This window comes from Perca fluviatilis, chromosome 16 (genome assembly GCF_010015445.1).
Source record: "Perca fluviatilis chromosome 16, GENO_Pfluv_1.0, whole genome shotgun sequence".
Classification (NCBI taxonomy): Eukaryota; Metazoa; Chordata; class Actinopteri; order Perciformes; family Percidae; genus Perca; species Perca fluviatilis.
In genome coordinates this window covers 32,915,410-32,934,592 of record NC_053127.1, presented here as the reverse complement: position 1 = coordinate 32,934,592, position 19,183 = coordinate 32,915,410, and the positions used below count along the sequence as shown (strand labels likewise).

The window sequence follows — 19,183 nt, the reverse complement described above, 5'->3', positions numbered from 1 at the left end:
ACTGGAGAGTGCCAGGTCATGCTGGAGGTAAAGGAGTTTTTAGAGGACAAAAGGAAGTAGAAGTGGCACTAATACACTAGAATGGCATATCAAGAAAGCATGAGAATATCGTTTTACCCTCATATTCAGAAAGAACCTCTCTTTCAGTAAATGTAAAAACAGTGCTATCATAGTAGTTGAGCTAACATTATTTAGTCAGGTTTGAATATGAAACGTGAATATAGCACAGTTATCAGCAAGCCCATGTTCTGTTTTGTTTTGAAATCAATGCCTTGTTCATGTGCAACAGCGTCTGCTTAGAAACAGAGGTCAAAAGATGCAAAATGAATGAAAAATAGGGCTACTACCTATTACAACTATATACTGTATATATAACTTGCAGATTAACTCTCCTGCCCAGAATCTGATCCCTCGCAGAGTGACATATAAAAATTTTAGCGGATCAGGATCTTGCAAGGTGGTGAAATAATAACTCTTATTAGCTATCAAAAACACAATATTGCAGGTGCCTCAATATCAACCCCCCCTGAGAAGAGTCTTTGACAAACCAGAGCTACAGTCAGTGACTACAGCCTCACATTTTTCCTCTCTGTTGCCCCCCCCCCCCTCTCTATGGGCTGAAGGGACATCTGGAGCGCATTAAGGCACTAAGGACATTGGATCTCCCCAGAGCGCCTGACTGGATGGGTGGCCCACTGTAGCCCCCTTTCAGCAGCAGGGCCCGGCCCTACCTGATTGATAGAGGGAGCCCCACACACACACACTTAACACTCACACACACTCTCTGACAAATCCCACACAGTTGACATACAGCATGGATCATTGAAAGATTGGTGCTGCTGCTAACATGGATTAGTATGGACACATGTACTTCCACCTCTCACTGTTTAGTTTGGCCTTTCAGTCATGCGTTGGGTACATGATGCTCTTCGACTTTCAACATGGAAAGTTTTACAATCCCAAAAAACAACTTCATTGTATCAGTATAGTCAATTTAGAGCCATACACTGTACACATGCCAGCAGACAGTCAACAGCAGGCCGTTTTTTACTCCCCATGGCAAACACTAATTTCCTAAAATGCTCAGTAGTATATAGAGCGATACAAAGATTCTTTACCACTGTTATTGACTAAATTAACACAGAGATCAATGTTTAAAAAGCAAATAAAAGAAACACATTGGAACATCATATTTGTAGAATATGCATTTGGGGTATGTTTTTTTCTGGGTACTATGTTAAGAGAGTCATCAGCGTATGCTTAAATTCACATGGACACACATATTAGTGTAAGTTGTACTCATTCTGTAATACATTTCTTATGTTTTCCATTGATGTTGACAGTAATGTTTAATGTTTTAAATGTAGGACCCCAGGAAGAGTAGCTAACAGGGTTAGGGTTAGTTCCTATAACAAACTAAACATACATGACACACTATATGTGCGCTACATTCCTACAATGTTGCCCCATGTGTTACAAGTGAATTTAGAGCAAGCGTGTAGAAGTGCATTGTAATAAAACTTGGTCATCACTAAATATGGACTGCCTTGCTTTTTTAATGTAAGTAACAACTCCTGACATATGGAAGTAATAGGGGAACATGAATACAACTCTGAGCTTCACTGACATTGCGCATTTTGTCTGAAGAAACGCCTGAAGATTTTCAAAGCATTCCCCGACACATCATTCACACAAATAAAGATTCAATCAAAGGCCATCTCGTTTTCAGGATTGTACTTTTTCATTAAAGCCCGGGGTGGACGTTTCTATTAGTATTTTCTAAGCAGATGGTTCCCATGCACTGAGAAAACACAAACTTTTTCAAGGGGGGGAAGTTCAAAGAACCTTCTCATTTCCAGTAAATTGCTTTGCCTGATTTGCCATTTCAAATAAATTGCAGTGTTGGCCAAAATTTGCAATTCACAGGAAGTCGTCCCCTCAGCCCCACAGAAGAAGTTAATCCATATTTCACGTTTGAATATAAGATGGAAGTGGAGAAAAAAGGGAAGGAAAGGGAAGGGAAGATAGGTAACTCCTTGCCAGAAGATGAGGAGCGGGGAGGGGAGGGGAGGCGGGAGAAGCTGTGGGAGTGGAGAAAAGGCGAGAGAATGGGAAGAAACAGGCGCCATTTAGAGTAAATGGCATCCAAAAACCCTCTCCAATTATCTTTGCCTGCCATGCCAGTGAGACTGACTTAATTAAAACGACTTGACAGGGAGGGGAGAGAGGAAGGAACTGCCAGTGATTGAGGGGGCAGGCAGGCGACGTATCTGCACGGAAACACAAAGCTGAGGCACCGCGCAGGCTGTCCACCACTCTCCCTTTTCAATTCCCGACTTCAAAAGAGAATAAAGAAATAATAATAAAAAAGAGAGAGGGGGCTCTCTCCATTCGCAGCCATGTAATTGCGCTATTTAAAGCCTACATTTTTATCATTGTTAGAATATTGGTTGAGGGGAAAGAGGAATGTATGAAAATGGATAATAAAACTGCTTTTTTTCTTTTTCTTGTCCGACTCCCACCTTTATAATCCTTCTGCCTTTTTTCTGAGAAAAACCTCTGACAGTGACCTTTTCGCATGAGGTCTGTTTCTATGGAAACTATGTCCAGCACTTCTATGTTTGGTGTTTTCTTGTCATCGGGAAGCCAAAATCGGCCCACTTTGTGATGAAGAGGAAGAAAGCATCACATTTAAAGAGGGGCTGTGTCTACGCTACAGGCCTGGGAATCTCCTGCTGTAAAGATATGTCATCGTGCACAACGCTGTGCCTTTTTCAAAAGGAGATTTGGCGTTGGAGTTTCAGAGCATCACGACATCACCTGAGATGCAAACGGATGAATCGTACTGGAATCATACATGGAGTATCATTTAAAAAATGATTCCTTCTATACAAATGTTAAATCATTAACCAATGACTTTTACATAGTAGGTTACCCGCTATTATTGCAACAGGACCTCAGATAATAATAATAATAAAATGAATAATAATAACAATAATACATTTATTTTATGCGCTTTAAAGGGAACTTAGGGCACCTGGGTAGCTCACCTGGTAGAGCGGGCGCCCATATACAGTATAGAGGTTCACTTCTTGACGCAGCAGTCGTGGGTTCGACTCCAACCTGCAGCCCTTTGCTGCACGTCATTCCCCCTCTCTCTCTCTCTCTCTCTCTCTCTGTCTCTCTCCCTCCCCTATCATGTCTTCAGCTGTCCTATACAAATAAAGGCCTGAAATAATCTTAAAAAAGAAGGAACTTAAACAAAGAAAAGCAATAACAAGATCAGTATAAAAACAATCAGTAACAACTGACAGATACATATTAAAAAGGTGCAGCTAAACAGCATAGAAACAAATGGGGAACAGCTAAGTTGTTTTCAGGTTGAAAGCAGCTTTGAACAGATGGCTTTTGAGTGCGGTTTTAGAGGATACATTGTTTATTCATTCATTTTGGCATCCAAGTTTGTGTCTCACTTTTGAATGTCATTTAAGTCTGATGTTTTTCCACACAAAAAAGTTCTACTGCCTTGTTAGAAAAAAACTAATATTCAAGTCATTATAAAGTTTTCTTCATGATGTCTGCCTTATCTCCACATTTATAGAAACCTTTCCTATTCACGTTTTAAACATTGCATGTTACACTCATGTCGGGCTGTTGTGTCCCTGTGCTCCTTTTATCCAAATAGCCAATACAGCCAAGAAGTTGCATTGTATTTTTTATTTTGTTTTAAACCTGTCACGAGGCTTTTATTTTGAAAAGCCACTGCATATTCAAATGATCCTCCTGCTGCCCACTGTAGCCCCACTGCAGGATTAACAGTATTTTGCCATTCATGTTGTGAAAAACAACAATAACAATCTCATAATAGAGCTCATTAAGTATCAAATATATAAAATAGCACATCATTACCCTGCAATAGTATACCACAAGAGGTTAAAAAACACCATTAAGTGCAATAAGGTTCAGGTGACTGCTTAAAATATGTGCATACATTTACATCCAACTATGAGCGGAGAGCCAATTTAGATGTAAAATATGAAAAAGTTTTATAACTCACTGTACTTTAAGAAAACATGCGAGTAAATTGAAATTCCATTTGCACCAAACTATGTGCTGCTGATGTCAAGTCAAGCTCGTCTCCATGAACGAACACACACACACACACACACACACACATTCCCACTCCCATACACAAGCACACACTCCTCTCACACCTCGATCAGCCAATACACAGTAACTGCTCATGTGTCACAGCCAACACCTGTTACTGTGCTTTTGTCTTTCTGAGCTTATTGTAATAGACTGTACAGTATTTCTCACTAAACACCACACTAACTCAGGCTGTTTCATCGAGTGTGTTTGCACAGAAGGTTGGTGGGCGCTATCGTTTGAAGTTTAGGTGTGAGAATACACTATAGACGATAATTGCCAGGATTGGGCAACCACTGTATTAATATACATTGGCTGGAAAGAGTAGGCAAAGGCAGCTTGGATGTTAACAAAGTTAGAAGAAAAAGAAAAAGAATAAAAGAACTTTTGAAACTACCTGTTGTCGCATTTGCGTTAAAGTTAATGTATTTTCAAGTCATGGCAAAACATGACATTTAAAAGGAAGAAATCATTTTTACTTTTTAATTTAAAAAGTCATCTAAAAAAACACACTGGTTATTAATATTAGTAAAACCAGTTTTCTTATAAGTATTGCATTTGATTAGGCACTGTCTGAAAGGTTTGGAGTGTGCCTGTGAAAGAGATTCTCAGTGTGTGTGTGTGTGTGTGTGTGTTGTGTGTGTGTGTGTGTGTGTGTGTGTGTGTGTGTGTGTCTGTGCGTGTACATATACATGTACGTGTACGTGAGTGTGTGTGCATGTGCATGTGCATGTGTGCGTGTGTGTGTGTGTGCGTGCATGCGCATGTATTTTGGTGTGTGTGTTTGCGTGTGTGTGTGTGTGTGTGTGTGTGTGTGTGTGTGTGTGTGTGTGTGTGTGTGTGTGTGTGTGTGTGTGTGTGTGTGTGTGTGTGCGTGTGAGACAGAGAGAGAGGAGGGAGGGCTGAGTTAGTATGACAACCGCTATTTTGATGGGGCCGATGCCAAGTATCTCCACATATCCACTTTCCCTCTCCCATTCATCCCCTGTTCTCCCTGCTTTTCCATCTCCAGGGCCCTCCCTCTCCTCTCCATCCCCCTCCAGCTTCTTTCTCATTCCCGCCATTGCTCTCTCGTCTTTCTTCCTAAACTCACGTTCTCCCCTTTTCAGTGATCTCCCTTCTCCCTCACCCCTCCGCCCCCCTTTCTCCCCCTCTCTCAATGTCTTGCCCTGCTCAGGGAGCTTCACATTCCCTTGTGTTGAGCTTAGAGAGCAGTTAAAGAAAAAAGAAGGAGAGACAGAATATTAATCATTTTAAGCTGGTTGTTTGTTGTTGTTGGTTTATTTTTTGTATTTTTATTTTTTTTGGGGGGGTGGGAGGGGGGAGTGACACATTACCTCAGGGAAACAATCAATGCCAATAGTCTCTGAATTGAAAGAGATACAGATAAAGTGAGGATCGACTGTGTAGCCCTGACTAACCCCCCGGTCCTCGGCTTCTCACTGGCCAGATTGTTCTCCCTGCTGCACACACACACACACACACACACACACACACACACACATACACACACACACAAACACACTGTACACACACACACAAACCCACACACCACCACTGTCTCAGCTCCAGTTGCCAGGGAGACCGCCATACCAGGGCTCTGACCCAGGAGGGGGGTTTGGGACTGTTTTTCAACCCCCAAAAGCAGGGGAGATGGCAGCTGTGGGACAGCTGTTCCTACCAGGCCCCGAGTCTTAAACCACGAACCATCGTCCCACCATCAGTGCAACCTGGACGGCATTTTAGGGACAAAAACACCCCGCAGCCCAAATGATTAGACACATCTGCCGTACTTAGTAGATTCCTTAGAAAAGTCTGTGGAAAATAACAGGAGTTTCCACACAGCACAATACAGACCTGACTCCAAAATGCTTTCAGCTCCCTAGTTCATGTGCTGCTTTCATTTCTTCTATTTCTTTCTTCTTCCTCAACTTCCCCATACTTATTGAGGCATTCTAGCTCACCTGAACATGGAGCTTTAAGACTGTGGTTTTAAAGGAGGGACGCAGATATTTAAGAAGTGTTGTATGTGTAATTCAGTACTATATTATGGAGAGTTGTGGCCCTCAGTTTTGATTAAAACATGTTGAGACATAGTTTAAGCTTGGGAGTTTAAGTCAGGCTTGAAATAAGTACTAATAGTACTTCATTCGTTCTATTATTAGTGGTATTTTAACCTATATATTTTATTTTTTGCATTACTTTAAAATCCTGAAAAATTTCCTCAGGCTACTAAAAAGTAAATAGGTTATAAGTGTTGATCACAGCAGCTAAGAGGCAGGTAATCATTAACTCTTCGTTTTTTAATCAATACCAAAAATCGAAATTATTTCGTTTTTTGATAGAAAAGGAATATAAAAAAAAAACACATCTTTTTAGATAGTCCCATATTTTAACTTTGTACTTGACTGGGTTGGTCTCATGCTGTGTGTTGACAGTCAAATGTCGTCTGATTTTATAACGTCACTAAATGCTTACTAGCGTTTGCATTAGACGGTAATTCAACGGCATTTTGAAAGCACACCAACCAAGTAAACAATTTCACAAAAGCCACAGCGGAATCATTATTTTGTTTAGCTAATCGTAACATCAGACTGCGTTATCTTTCGGTTAAATTTACCTCTGCTCACTGCCCACTACAGATATAGCCTATGGGTAATTGGCCTCATTTCCACTGTGTCCAGACAGGCTGTATAATGCTGCCTTGTTGTTTATATCGCTGAATTTCCCTCGATGCACACTCTGTGATTCCTATTTGCATGTTGTCCCCAAAAGAGATAATTACCTCCCATTTGGCATGACTGTGAAGAAGTAGCCATGCAGAGGTCCAAACTTTTTTACTGACTAAAGGCTGGATGAATTAAAGGGGAATTCTGCCACTTGTATGTGATGTTCAAATAGGCTTTTGGTTTGCACAGGACAGGCGAACCTACAATAGTACATATAGGCCCTGTGATTTACACAAAACCAGCAGCTTAATGTTGTCTTCGCCAATGGTGCAACCATAGACTGTTAATGTTAATGGACAAAGCATCTGGTTCGCAAAGTGCCTTAAACCTGTATTCTATCTGAATTCCAGCAGGGGGCGACACGTGCAGTTGCAAAAGGAGGTTGGTTGCTGTAGAAGTCTATGAGAAAGTGACCCACTTCTCACTTGATTTATTACCTCAGTAAACATTTTCATAATGAGTTTATGGTCTCAATCGCTAGTTTTAAGTCTTCTGCTACACAGAATGATGTTAATTTTTTTAATTATGGTCTTGTTGATTATAAAAATCAGCTATAAAGCAGGGGGTGTTTTAGGGTGTGGCTATGATGTGATTGCCAGTGAAAGTGTGTAACGTAACGTGGCCCCTCCCTCACTCCTCCCTCTCTTCTAAAATCGTCACATCCGCAACCAGGATGGCTGCGCCCGTAATGGCAAACTCGATTACTCATAGCAGATCTCCACAAACCAATGGGTGACATCACACATGCTCGGTCCATTAATATTATACAGTCTATGGGTGCAAAAGAGTCAAGAAATAGTTACTGGTAATGGTATACCTTGACAACCAATAGTTGGCACACATGAAACTGTAACGCACGTATTCTCTCTCTTATGCTCCCATAAACAAACTAGCAGATACATAAGAGCCAGGGAATGGACCCGAGTCGGCGTTGTGGTAGCAGTACAGTATCCATTACCCCACTGACTCTATAATGCTTGCTTCTCATAGGTGAACACGTTGGTTTATTCAGCGTGTAATAGAATTTGGCAGGCCCCTCATCTGCAGGAGCCAAAAAGGCCATTGGGCTGAAACCAACGGCAGACAAACCGTGTCAGCTTTAAGATGTCGCGGCAAATTAAAGTACAGGGCCACTGATCTTGCAACTGCAAAGCGAACATTGTAACTATATTCTGATGGGGAACAGAGCGATTTCCCCAAGATGGATGGCCGCCCGCATTTCAAGGGCAGACAGATCAGTACGGGATCATTAGATTTGTGAAGGGTTGCGTTAGTGGTCTGAGTGGAGAACTTTGTTAAAGTGACTGCACTGAGCATGTATTGTTTTTGTACGTATTGTACGTATTGTATTTCTAAGACAAACCCACAATGAAATGTGTGTATGAATGGATGCAGGTTTGTTCTGTTACACATCAAAACTAAAGAGAAATACCCAAAATTAAGATTTTCTTGCAGAACGTTTCTTCCAGCCTTAGCCACTCTTGTCACACATTCTTTCTGTTGATGTTTGGTTGGAACCACATTATCAAAAAGAACAGGTATTTGTATACTGATTTTGGATCATCATTTATCCTCAGGCAACAACAATAAGAGATTCAACAGCTCTGAATTATTTTATGAGATGTAGTGGGCTTCTGATGCCATTGTCTGGCCTTCAACCCATATGCAGATATACAGTATGTATTCTTGTCTTGGTCTCATAACATCATGTTGTATTCAAGCCATGTATTCATATTCATCCATGTTTGCACCACTCCAAGTCCCTCTCCGTCTACATAAAGTGTGAAATATGTGGGAGGATTTGGACTGGACTGTCCACTCACTTGTAAAATATATAATTTAAACATATCTGTTGCTGTTACGTTGCCAAAAATTAAATAGTTGCCTTGAGAACACTTCCAAGAGCATGAGACACATAAAAATAGCTGCTTTTCATACTCAACTGAACAGCCAGAGGAATTATGCAAACGTATCAGTTTATCAGTGTGTCTATGTTTCAGGAGTATTGTCTCTCTCTCTATATTAAGCTAGTAGTCCTCCAGAGAAAGAGTAACCTGTTCTTTTTTTTTTTCATCAGAGTGCCAGGAAAAGGAGCAGGCTAAGTTAGAACAGTGGGGATTTGGCTCTCCCCCTCCATCTGTTTTGTTTTCCTTCCATCTCCCTCTTTTTGATGAGCTGGGTCTTCAGTCCCCCTTATAAAATCCCATTAGCTCTTAATGAAGTCGGGCTCCTAGCCTCTCGGCCTCACCTCATTTGGCACGATTGTCTGGCGGCCATTAGCATGGAGGCAATTACAGCCACACGACAAGAGTAATTGGAAATGCCGACAGGGACCCTGAGAAATGGGAATAACTAAATAAAAATAAAAATAAAATATATATATATATATACTCAAACTAATAAGCATCCATTCAGATGACGGGGAGGGAGCCGCATGTGTCTAAGTTAAATCAACATAATTACAATTAGGGTTGGTAGGGTAAAGAGCCCGGGTGAGGCAGAAATGGTTATGGATGGATTGGAGGGTGACGGTTAAGCATAGAAGTAGCAAGTGTGATGGAGGGAAATGTGGGATCACACAGTGAAGCTAATAATGTAGAGCATAGGCGTGACCCTAAAATCATGTAACAGAGAGGTCAGAGAGAGTACGTCGGCGGGTGCCAGTTTGCCTTCCAATCTTCTTTGATTTAAGTCATTCTGTAGCCAAAATAGAGCCAAGAATCATTTCATTACCTCCGCAAATTCTCCGCAAAACACAAGGCCTGACTGCAGGCCTCCGAATCTGACTAATTCTTCGCTAAAGATGGTGTGATATTAACCCACAAAGGGTACAGCTACTGCCCCGTGTGAAATTTGAAATGGCAGCCACAATTCAATACCTGTTAAGACCATCAGCTAAAACGCTAGAAGTTCAGATACAGCATTTGTCAACACTATGTTTATCAGCAACAACTACATCCAGCTCAATTCCCACAGTTATAAAGCACTTGCAATTAATATGAACTTCCAGACGTCTTGATTTAACTAAAATCTCACAGAATGAGCACATATAAGCCTGGCAGGGCTAAAATCACAACTGTGAGGAATCCCGCTACTGCAACTCAGGAGGAAAGGCAAATGAATTTCTTTTCATGAGCACAGCTAAATGAGGCCCTAAACACTTTTCTGCAAGCATTCCATGAGCATCCAATTTGTAATAACATGCTGTGTTTGTGAGATGAATTCCTGTGATGAATTACAGCAGGTTATATTATTGTGTATTATTGCCAAGGAGGTTATGTTTTTGGTCCAGTTTGTTTGTCTCTTGGTAAGCAGGGTATCAGGATAAAAGTTTTTCTTTCTTTATTATTAAATAAAAGATTCTTAATGGATTTGGTGGTAATTTAGGCAGTGTCAAGGAGGCACTGGTAGCTTTTGGTGGATAGCATGCACCTACATGTGAATATGTGGGGTTTCAGTAGGTGCTCTTAACTCCTTAATTGCAAGGCATACATATAAATATACTTTATATAAATCCTTTTTTTGTGTTTTCCAAGAGTGTTTGTCCCAACATGCATCGACCCATACTTACCACACTCACTCCTGCTCACCTAGACTTTCTATCATTTTGAATGTATTGCAAAAACAAATCATCCAATGTGCAACAGCATTTTCTTATAACACTGTGTAAATTCTTGTAGACATGGACTTTCTGACATGAATTGCCGCAATGCAACATTTAATGTCAGGTGGTGCTACAGCAACATTCATACTAAAGAGTCAAAGTCAGCTCTTATTAGTTTGACTCACTTGAAATTCTGCATGCTTGATCATTGTACAAACATCCCATGATTTGGGTATTATCCAAAAATGTAAATGATTAGTCAGCACTATGTGTATGTGTGTAGACCAAGGTGCAATTAAAATCGTTCTATTACAAGTGTGCAGCTTTGTCAGAGGCATGTGCTCTGGGGGCTTTCTAGCCTGGACTTGGAACAAGTAAATAAAGTGATTTTTGTATGCATGATACAATAATAAAATGATTCATTCATTCATTGTAGTCAATACAATGTAACAGACAACCATTATAAATGTAGGCTATCACCTAGAGTACATGTGTTAACTTTTCTAAGAAATGTTCAGTACTCAACCAAAAGGGTTTGACCTGAGAGGCCATGAAGTGCAATGAACTACACTTAATGTTTTGTGTTCTATGTGCTAGTCAGAAAAATGGCATTTCATGTGAAATGTCTACTATAACGTTAAGTAGAAAATGATATATCAATGCATGAAGTTCCATGACTTTATCATTAGATCAAACTGGGAACTCACCACTGCCTGGACTAAAAGGACTACTTGAGAAATCTGGGAGGCTATGCTGAAACAACAGCAGGTTGCAGGCCTGGTGCCAGATTGCCATGGCATCTCTCCGATCACCCGCCCCCTCACTCCCACCACCCAACACCACTGTTGCCCCCTTTCCTACTTCTTAAGCTGAATGACAGGTGGCAGAAACCCGATCAGCACGGGCCTTCATCAAAGAAACACTCCCATTTGAAACGGGCACGCTGCCCACTCGCCCACCCGAGGGCCACAGCACAGGGGCTTCTGAGGCTGGACGGGGGGATGGGGGCGGGGGACGGGGACGGGCGGTGTATGTGTGTGTGCATAAATGGGTAGCTGGGCCACAATGGCCACAGAGGCATGGGAGGGAGAGTGGGTTAAGGGGTATAATGGACTTTTTGGCTGAAGAACCGAGCAGCGGAGCTGGCACCGGGTGTCCAGGGCTCAAACGGGAAACGGGAGTCTGGCTCCCACAATAGTCAGTGCGAGTGTCCCAGAGGGTCGTCCACAATAGCAGGGCAAGCGGCTGCTGTCAACAATGACCTCCAAGACCTCACTGCTTGAACTGAGCTTGTCCCACCCTTCAGCACTTCCCTTTTAGCACTGCCATGCAGCTAATGCAGGGATTATTATTAGGGACGTGAATGTGGAACATGTGTGCGTTTTGTCAGTGAAGTCCTGTCACTTGGATTTGCTTTTGAGCTTTGGCTACTGTGCTACAATGTACGGACTGGTTAACAGTCCGTACATGACGGGACGGGATATACAGTACGAGGAGTTTAGATTAGGATACCATTGTTTTGAAGGAAACTCTGCATTTCCAACAGTTCCTTGAGCTCAAGCTGGAACAAAATAATCTCACTCTACATTTTCATTTGAGTTTATGGCCTCAATTGCAGCATGATGTTCATTTTGTAAATTATGGTCCCATTTATTTTTAAAAGATGATAAATCAGGGGATGCTTTAGGGGTGTAGAAAAACGCCAACCTGTCAATCAGGACAGAGGCTTAGCAACGCTAACTATGGCACTATGGACATTAAAATAGACCTGAACTTGTTTTAGGATGTTGTCCATGTTTTCATCTTAAACTTTGACCCTCCCACTGTGTTTTCACTTCATCAAAGTTACCTGGAACATTTGGTCACCTAAAATATCTTGTTCAGGGTTCTTCCAACCAAGCTAGTTAGGTACCGCTAGCGTTAGTTGGTAATTCAAGGGAAAGTTCGCAGATTTTCTGTACGGCCGTACATGCAGATAAAAGGAGCCAGTACCCAGACGTCTGTCAACCCGCCGTTAAATCTCCACTGGATGCCTCGTTTCAGAAGGGTTTAAAAATCGGCCACTTTCCCTCTTTAGCGCTAGTTTAGCGCAGCGCCATTGGAACCATAAACAATTCTGCCTTGGTGGCATCATCCTCCCCAGCTCCACCCTCTCATCAAAAATTGTCACGACAAGATGGCGACGGCCATATTGCCAAACTCAAAGTCTCAAAACAGCAGTCCACAAACCAATGGGTGACCTCAATACTACTACGTCCATTATTTTTAAAGTCTATGATACTGACATACTCATCCGCACCTCATCTTTACGATGCAGAGACATCTCGATGTACTTGACAACTACTTCCTGCCCTCATACACCAAATCAGATTTAAAAACCTATTGGCTATCACAAGTGCAGCAGAGCATCTTGGCGCGAAATTGGAAAGACACAGTAACACAGGCCTGTCCTTGTGCAACCCACTGTCCCTGTTCTTCATGAAAAAGTTTATTTGTCTAAAATAGCTCTACAAGCAATCACCCCATGGGCTGGAGTGATTGTAAGTGGAAGGAGGGGGTAATGTAGGGGGGGGGTCTCCAACCAAGAGAAGATTTAATTAGTGAAATCTCATTAAGTCTAACAAAATTAAGCGTAAAACAATCCTTTGTGGGGAATCGTGCTGGAGGTTTTGGATGGGTAGAGCGAGGGCAGGAGTGGGGAACACTTAGGGGCTGAGAGGACATGGAGTCTGGCTGTGCGATTAGTCTGGCCTGTATGTAGGAAGAGACAAATAGCTCAGTATAACCAGACCTCCTCTGGCAATCGACTAGAGACGTACAGATCCCCCATTGTCCTAGCTCTTATTCTGTATACGGCCCCTTAAGAAATTTCACTACAAAGACTAATTAGGATTAAGAAGAATTTAACAAAAACAACACTTTACATGGAAGAGTTGATGTTACAACAGTTGGAAAATGACAGAGGATAGCAAATTTGAATCCTAGAGCCAGCAGGGAAAATGTTGTTGTGGAACAACCCTGTTGCAAGACAGGAACGTTGTAAAAACTTATTCTGTAAAACCTCAGATTACGTTCAACTCCAATATTTTTTTACATCCAATGTAAAGGTTATTTTAAATTCTCCCTGTTAACAACATCTGTACATGGCAGCTATGGTTATGGTAGTCAATCCAGAATGCTGCTGCAAGGCTACTCACTAGGTCAAATAGACAATCTAACATTACCTCTGCTGTTACAGTAAGTCTCTTCACTGGCTCCCTGTTCCATATAGGATTCACTTTAAAATGATCACTCTTACATTCAGAGCATTGCAAGGTCAGGCTCCTGCATATGAGGCTGAGCTACTTCACCCGTATTTGTCAGCTAGCTCCCTTTGGTCTAATATTCTAAATTTACTGTCTGTCCCTCGCACCCGGCTTAAGGTGATCAAGCTGTTGAGTCTGTATCATGCTCTGCCTCCTCCCTTACGGTCTGCTGTTTCTGTGGGTTCTTTTAAACAGCAGATAAAGACCCCCCTGTTTAGACAGACATTTGGTCTTTGGTAGTTGCACCGTCTGCACCTGGTCTGCACTTTCAATATTATTGTGTAATAATACTGATTGTGTATCATGTTCTCACTCTATATTGTGTTTTTTTTGTAAAGCACTTTGTCACTTATGTCTGTGAAAAAGACTTTATGAATGCATTTTACTTACTTACTATACTTAACATTAGGGAAAGATTGTGGTTACGGCATATAAACTACAATAAAGACTACTTAGGCAAGCTTAGGGAAAGATCATAGTTCAACTTAATCAACACTAATGTTAATTGCAGGTCTGTAATGAGACGCAAACTCCGGTCTCCTGCATGAAAGTCAGACACACTACACACCACCACGACCTCCAAATTAGCACTTTCCGCCAGCCACTGCATGTTGCACTTGAAGGAAACTGTGAGGTGCAGAGTTATCCAATGTGGATCCTGTATTCCAATAGCTATATTTCTAGAGATATGGTATATGGTTCTAAAATTGTGGACACAATTCAAAATGGAAAAATGAAAACTGCAATGATTATAATGCATGCATGGAGGCACGTCTGCTCCAGAACCGTGACTCAAACTCATAAAGTATATAAATCATTCTAAACAAAAAATAGGGCGAGGGGTTTTCATTAGGCCTTGAGATAAAAAGAAAAAATCTGAACCATTTTTCATTCAGCAGGAACGACCACTACTTTTTTTTAGCTCTGCAAATCAATTTGCAATTAGTTGCAAACACGGCAGAGTGGAGGACATTAAAGTCCTTTGGCTCATTTCAATCTGAACCATAGGGACAGGCAGTAATATTCAAATGCTCCAAGACAGCAATTTTATGATTTCTAATATCATTGTCTCTGGAAAGACTCGGGTCAAGGTGGATATGGGCAACAACAACAAACAACAAGACAATTCTAGCAAACAATTCCTTGATCTAACACTTCGAATCACCATATCACCGTGTTAATAACTGGTTGCGATCCCTAAAAATATGACCTGTTTTTGTGCAATTCTAATTAGAGCGCATGTTGTCAGCTGCCGCATTAAGTCATCACAGCACGCTACACACTGGTAGTTCTCACAGCTACAGCAACATCAACACTTCATTATCTTTAGCTAAGACAACTTTTCTATTGCCGTAATTAGTTTTCTAAAGTGGTACAATTCCATGCAATAACCGACTTGTCTGAGTCAATCTGTCACACACAGCTCATTTGTGCTGCCAAATCTTAATGATATGAAAATAGTTTTGCTCATCTGCCTGTCCTCGTATGTATGGACACAGCTTTACCATGAAACGTCCACTTATCAAGCCAGATTAACCAAACCTGCACTGATACATTTACTGCAAAGTAAAAGACTATTACCTCACTGGCTCAGTGACTCAGCAGCAAACTACCTCACTGATAGTTTTTGTGGAAAAGAACTCAAGTTCCCGTCACGGGGATCCAAAAACCATTTGGGCATTTGGACGGGAATGGCCCATTCTGTCATGGTGATACAATGCAGAACCAATATCCACTCCAAAGCAGCACTGAAGACAGACAATTGTATACTGGCCCACTTGCACTGCACATAAAGACTAACATAAAACACGGTTCTATAACAGGTTTTTTTCCCTGCCACAGTCAGACTGATGGCAAAAACAAAATAACACACTGAACAGTGATTACATGTGCAACAATCATAGTTGTATCCTCCAGTTACAGTATTCATAATTTATTATCTTTTGTATAGTATCTACATTTTTTTGTATTATTTTATTTAAATTTATTTACCTTGTATAATCTTTTTTTCTATTTTAGCCGGTGTGCTTTTCTTTGTCCTTAACCCTTTTTACTCTTTTTACTTGATTCAATGAGCCTGAACAAGAATTCCTATGTGCCCGGACTGTTTGGTGTATGCACAAATGGCAAAATAAAAATGTTGAATCTTGAAAAATCTCTCTACTTTTAGTCTCTGGAAGCACCACGTACCATTGGTAAGGAATGCATGTCATCTTTCATTTGAGCCTAATTGCATTTGCTGTTGGTGACCATTTCTTGTCAAGAACACAAGCAAGCAGACATGTTCAGCGTTTGCATTCATCTTTTCTCATCACCTGGTCTTAGGGGCTTGTTCAGGTATGGAACATTTGTGAAAAACATACTACGGACAGCACAGTATAAGTACTACATTTGAAATGTCAGAAATAAAATGATATCACCATTATAGAACATAGCACCAACATCCCAAATTCCCATTAGGTCACAATCATTTTCATCCTGGCCCGAGATGCAAATAGTGTGTTTGTTGGAGAGTGAATCCCTAATCATTAAAAAAACAAACAAACACAGCTATAAATGGAAGTTCAAGAAAGAACTGAGCACAGAAATTTGAAATTCTCATTTAAGGGTTGGAGAAAACAAGGCTTCGAGTGATTGAAATGATCGTCTGGTTTCAACCTGTTAAGTGAACTGCAGCGGGGTAATCGTTAGCCGTGCATGGCAACGTGTTTATAGCATGAATTACATTTGATTGTGTGCCCTTAAATGAAATCAAACTGGTGCTGGCCTCTGAAGAAACAGATTAGCTCTATCAGATATGTTGTTAGTGAATGTCTATGAAGACATTCTGTTCATGAAACACATACTTGAAAATTGCACACAGCTTAGTGAATGACACTTATAAACAAACGCAAGCTTATGCAACCTGGTTATGTCATAAAGTTTAAAGGAAAGTAGCTGACAACTTACAGTTGGTTTGCCCACAGCAACGCAGCAGCTTTCAGTGTTGTTCTCTGCTCTGTGGCCCAGTATCCAACTCTCCAAACGCAGCCTGTTGACAGATGACAAGGTTTACGCTATGCAACTTTATAAGGTCATCATTATTACTAAAAAAAAAGGACATGCAGAAAATCAGTGAAAGAATGTTAAATATTGCCCATATTTAATGCTGGTCTCTAGACTTTATCCTTGCACTATTGGACTTATTTGCACTATACCACCATGACACACACTCTCATAGAGCACCTCACCATGCAGACTGAATCACAGGGTCAGTCCCTGCCCTGTCACTGCAAGCGTCTCATGCTTATACATCCCTGAGTACGTTCATGTGGAATTTTTATTTAGTATCTTTTCTTTTATTGTCCATATCATTCATGTGGATTTGTTATTTTATCATCCTGTTTATGATGTATGTGTATGTTGTGTGTGATGTCCTTAAGCTACTGGGACGTTGAATTTCCCTTTGGGGATCAATAAAGTATCTATCTATCTATCTATCTATAGTATATCGTCAACTCCACTTGTTTTGCTGGCAGGATAGAAAGTCATTACCTTCTGATATAACACTGATACTGTAGCCTCTGAAGCATCAGTATCGCTGCTGATACAGTGGCAGTGGTTAATAAATCAGTCTGCTTCACATGCCACAACTGATAAAGGATAAAGCTCTAGTTATTCTATATTTTCCCTACTGTCAACAAATCCAAAGGAAAGATCAAAACCAACAATGTGTTAGTGCATGTGTCAATACTTTGTGATTATGTCTTTATGACTTTATGTCTTTGGCACTCAGCCCCAAGCCCACTGGTTCCTACTGAAGACGTAAATCTTTAAAAACCTCACACACATATCTAGTAGTAGAGGTGGGAATCGCCAGGGGCCTCACAGTATGATATCATCACAATACTAATATCACAATACGATATTGTTGCAATTTAAACATATTGCAATATTCTGCGATATATTGCAATTCATAGTCCTTTTTTCCACCATCAAATTTTCCCCAATTTCAAATGATGTCCCCAACATCTGTTTTATCTAAAAAGATACATTTCTCTGAGACGTTTGTTCATCTCACTTCAATTGTATTGCTGCAAAATGGGAATGTCAAGCAGACAAACTGACCAACATATGTATAATAATAGATGGATACTTGGCGTCTGAGTATTGCCACGGAAATTATCGCGATACTATGTTGTATTGATTTTTTCCCCCAACCCTATAAAGTAGTGTATCTTATAAATCTTACAGTAGTATATTATTTTTTTGTTCTTTTTTTAAAAGCTCTGTGATTACCTAAAACAGCTGGGCAGTGTACTTTTTAGCAAACATTACTCAAACAGGAGTAAATAGTGCCACAGATTAAGCCACATTTGGTGCTCTAGTGAGTATTTGTGGCAGCTGGACGGTGTGTGTGGAGTTGAGTCAACATAAACTACAGTGTGTGTGTTCATGGTAATGAAGGAACATATCACCCAGTGAACAGTGTGGCTCATTGACATGTTTTTAAGAGTTTTTGGACCACAATGGAGCTCTATGGCCCAGAGGAAGAAGATGTATCAGGCTTTGATACACATCCTTTAATAAAACTCAACTTTGGGACAGTAAACGCCCTGCATAGAGGAGACCGAATGCCAATAATGAACCAGAAATTGATATAATTTGAATGTATGCTAGTTAAGCCTACACATTAATCCAGTTGTGGTACATTGTTTAACAGTGGTAGGATAGCCTACTGTATGTCATTGACACACAAATTAGATTGTATCCCAATTCCAATACCAATGGTGTCAAGTCAAGTGTACAACCTGGGACTTTATGGCCATCACCCACTATGATAAAATGTTACTTTCCAGTTTTGATTACCTAGATCTAGAGACATAGCAAAAGCAGTAGCCCAGGCAAACCAGACAACCAGTTTTGTAACAGGTATTCAATTTAATTCACGAAACCACTTTTGGCGATATTGCCTTTATTTGATAATAGACAGTAAAGACTGACAGGAAATAAAGGGATGACTGCAAGACCCCCTTTTGGATTCCAACTGGGGATGTTCTGGTAACATGGTATTCATCTGAGACCAAGGCCACATAAACCCCTTCTGACAAAAAACAACGGTGTTCTCACGGCGTTCCTCAGAAGAAGCTTAAGAAATGACTGTTCCAAAGGTCAAGAATCCATCTATCCATCTATCTATCCATCCATCCATCCATCCATCCATCCATCCATCCATCCATCCATCATTATTCAAAATGAAATGTCTATTGCATTGTCAAACTTTTTTGACAATGCACATTTCAATGTTACATTTCAATAACTTAATCTGGACTATGGCCTGGTTGAGTACTTCAACTATCATTTAATATAAAACAGGTGATTTTTAAGGCATATTTATATATCCCCATCTCCACTTC

General features: G+C 40.7%; 1 protein-coding gene across 3 annotated transcripts in view; it reads right to left on the bottom strand.

Moving 5' to 3' along the window:
- The window catches only part of pknox2 (pbx/knotted 1 homeobox 2), a 116,759-nt gene that overhangs the window by 69,747 nt on the left and 27,829 nt on the right, over positions 1–19,183 (bottom strand). For all 3 annotated transcript variants that reach the window (XM_039778488.1, XM_039778487.1, XM_039778486.1), the window contains exon 2: positions 16,737–16,818. The gene's annotated coding sequence lies outside the window, so the exon portion shown is untranslated. The remainder of the gene's footprint in view (positions 1–16,736; positions 16,819–19,183) is intronic.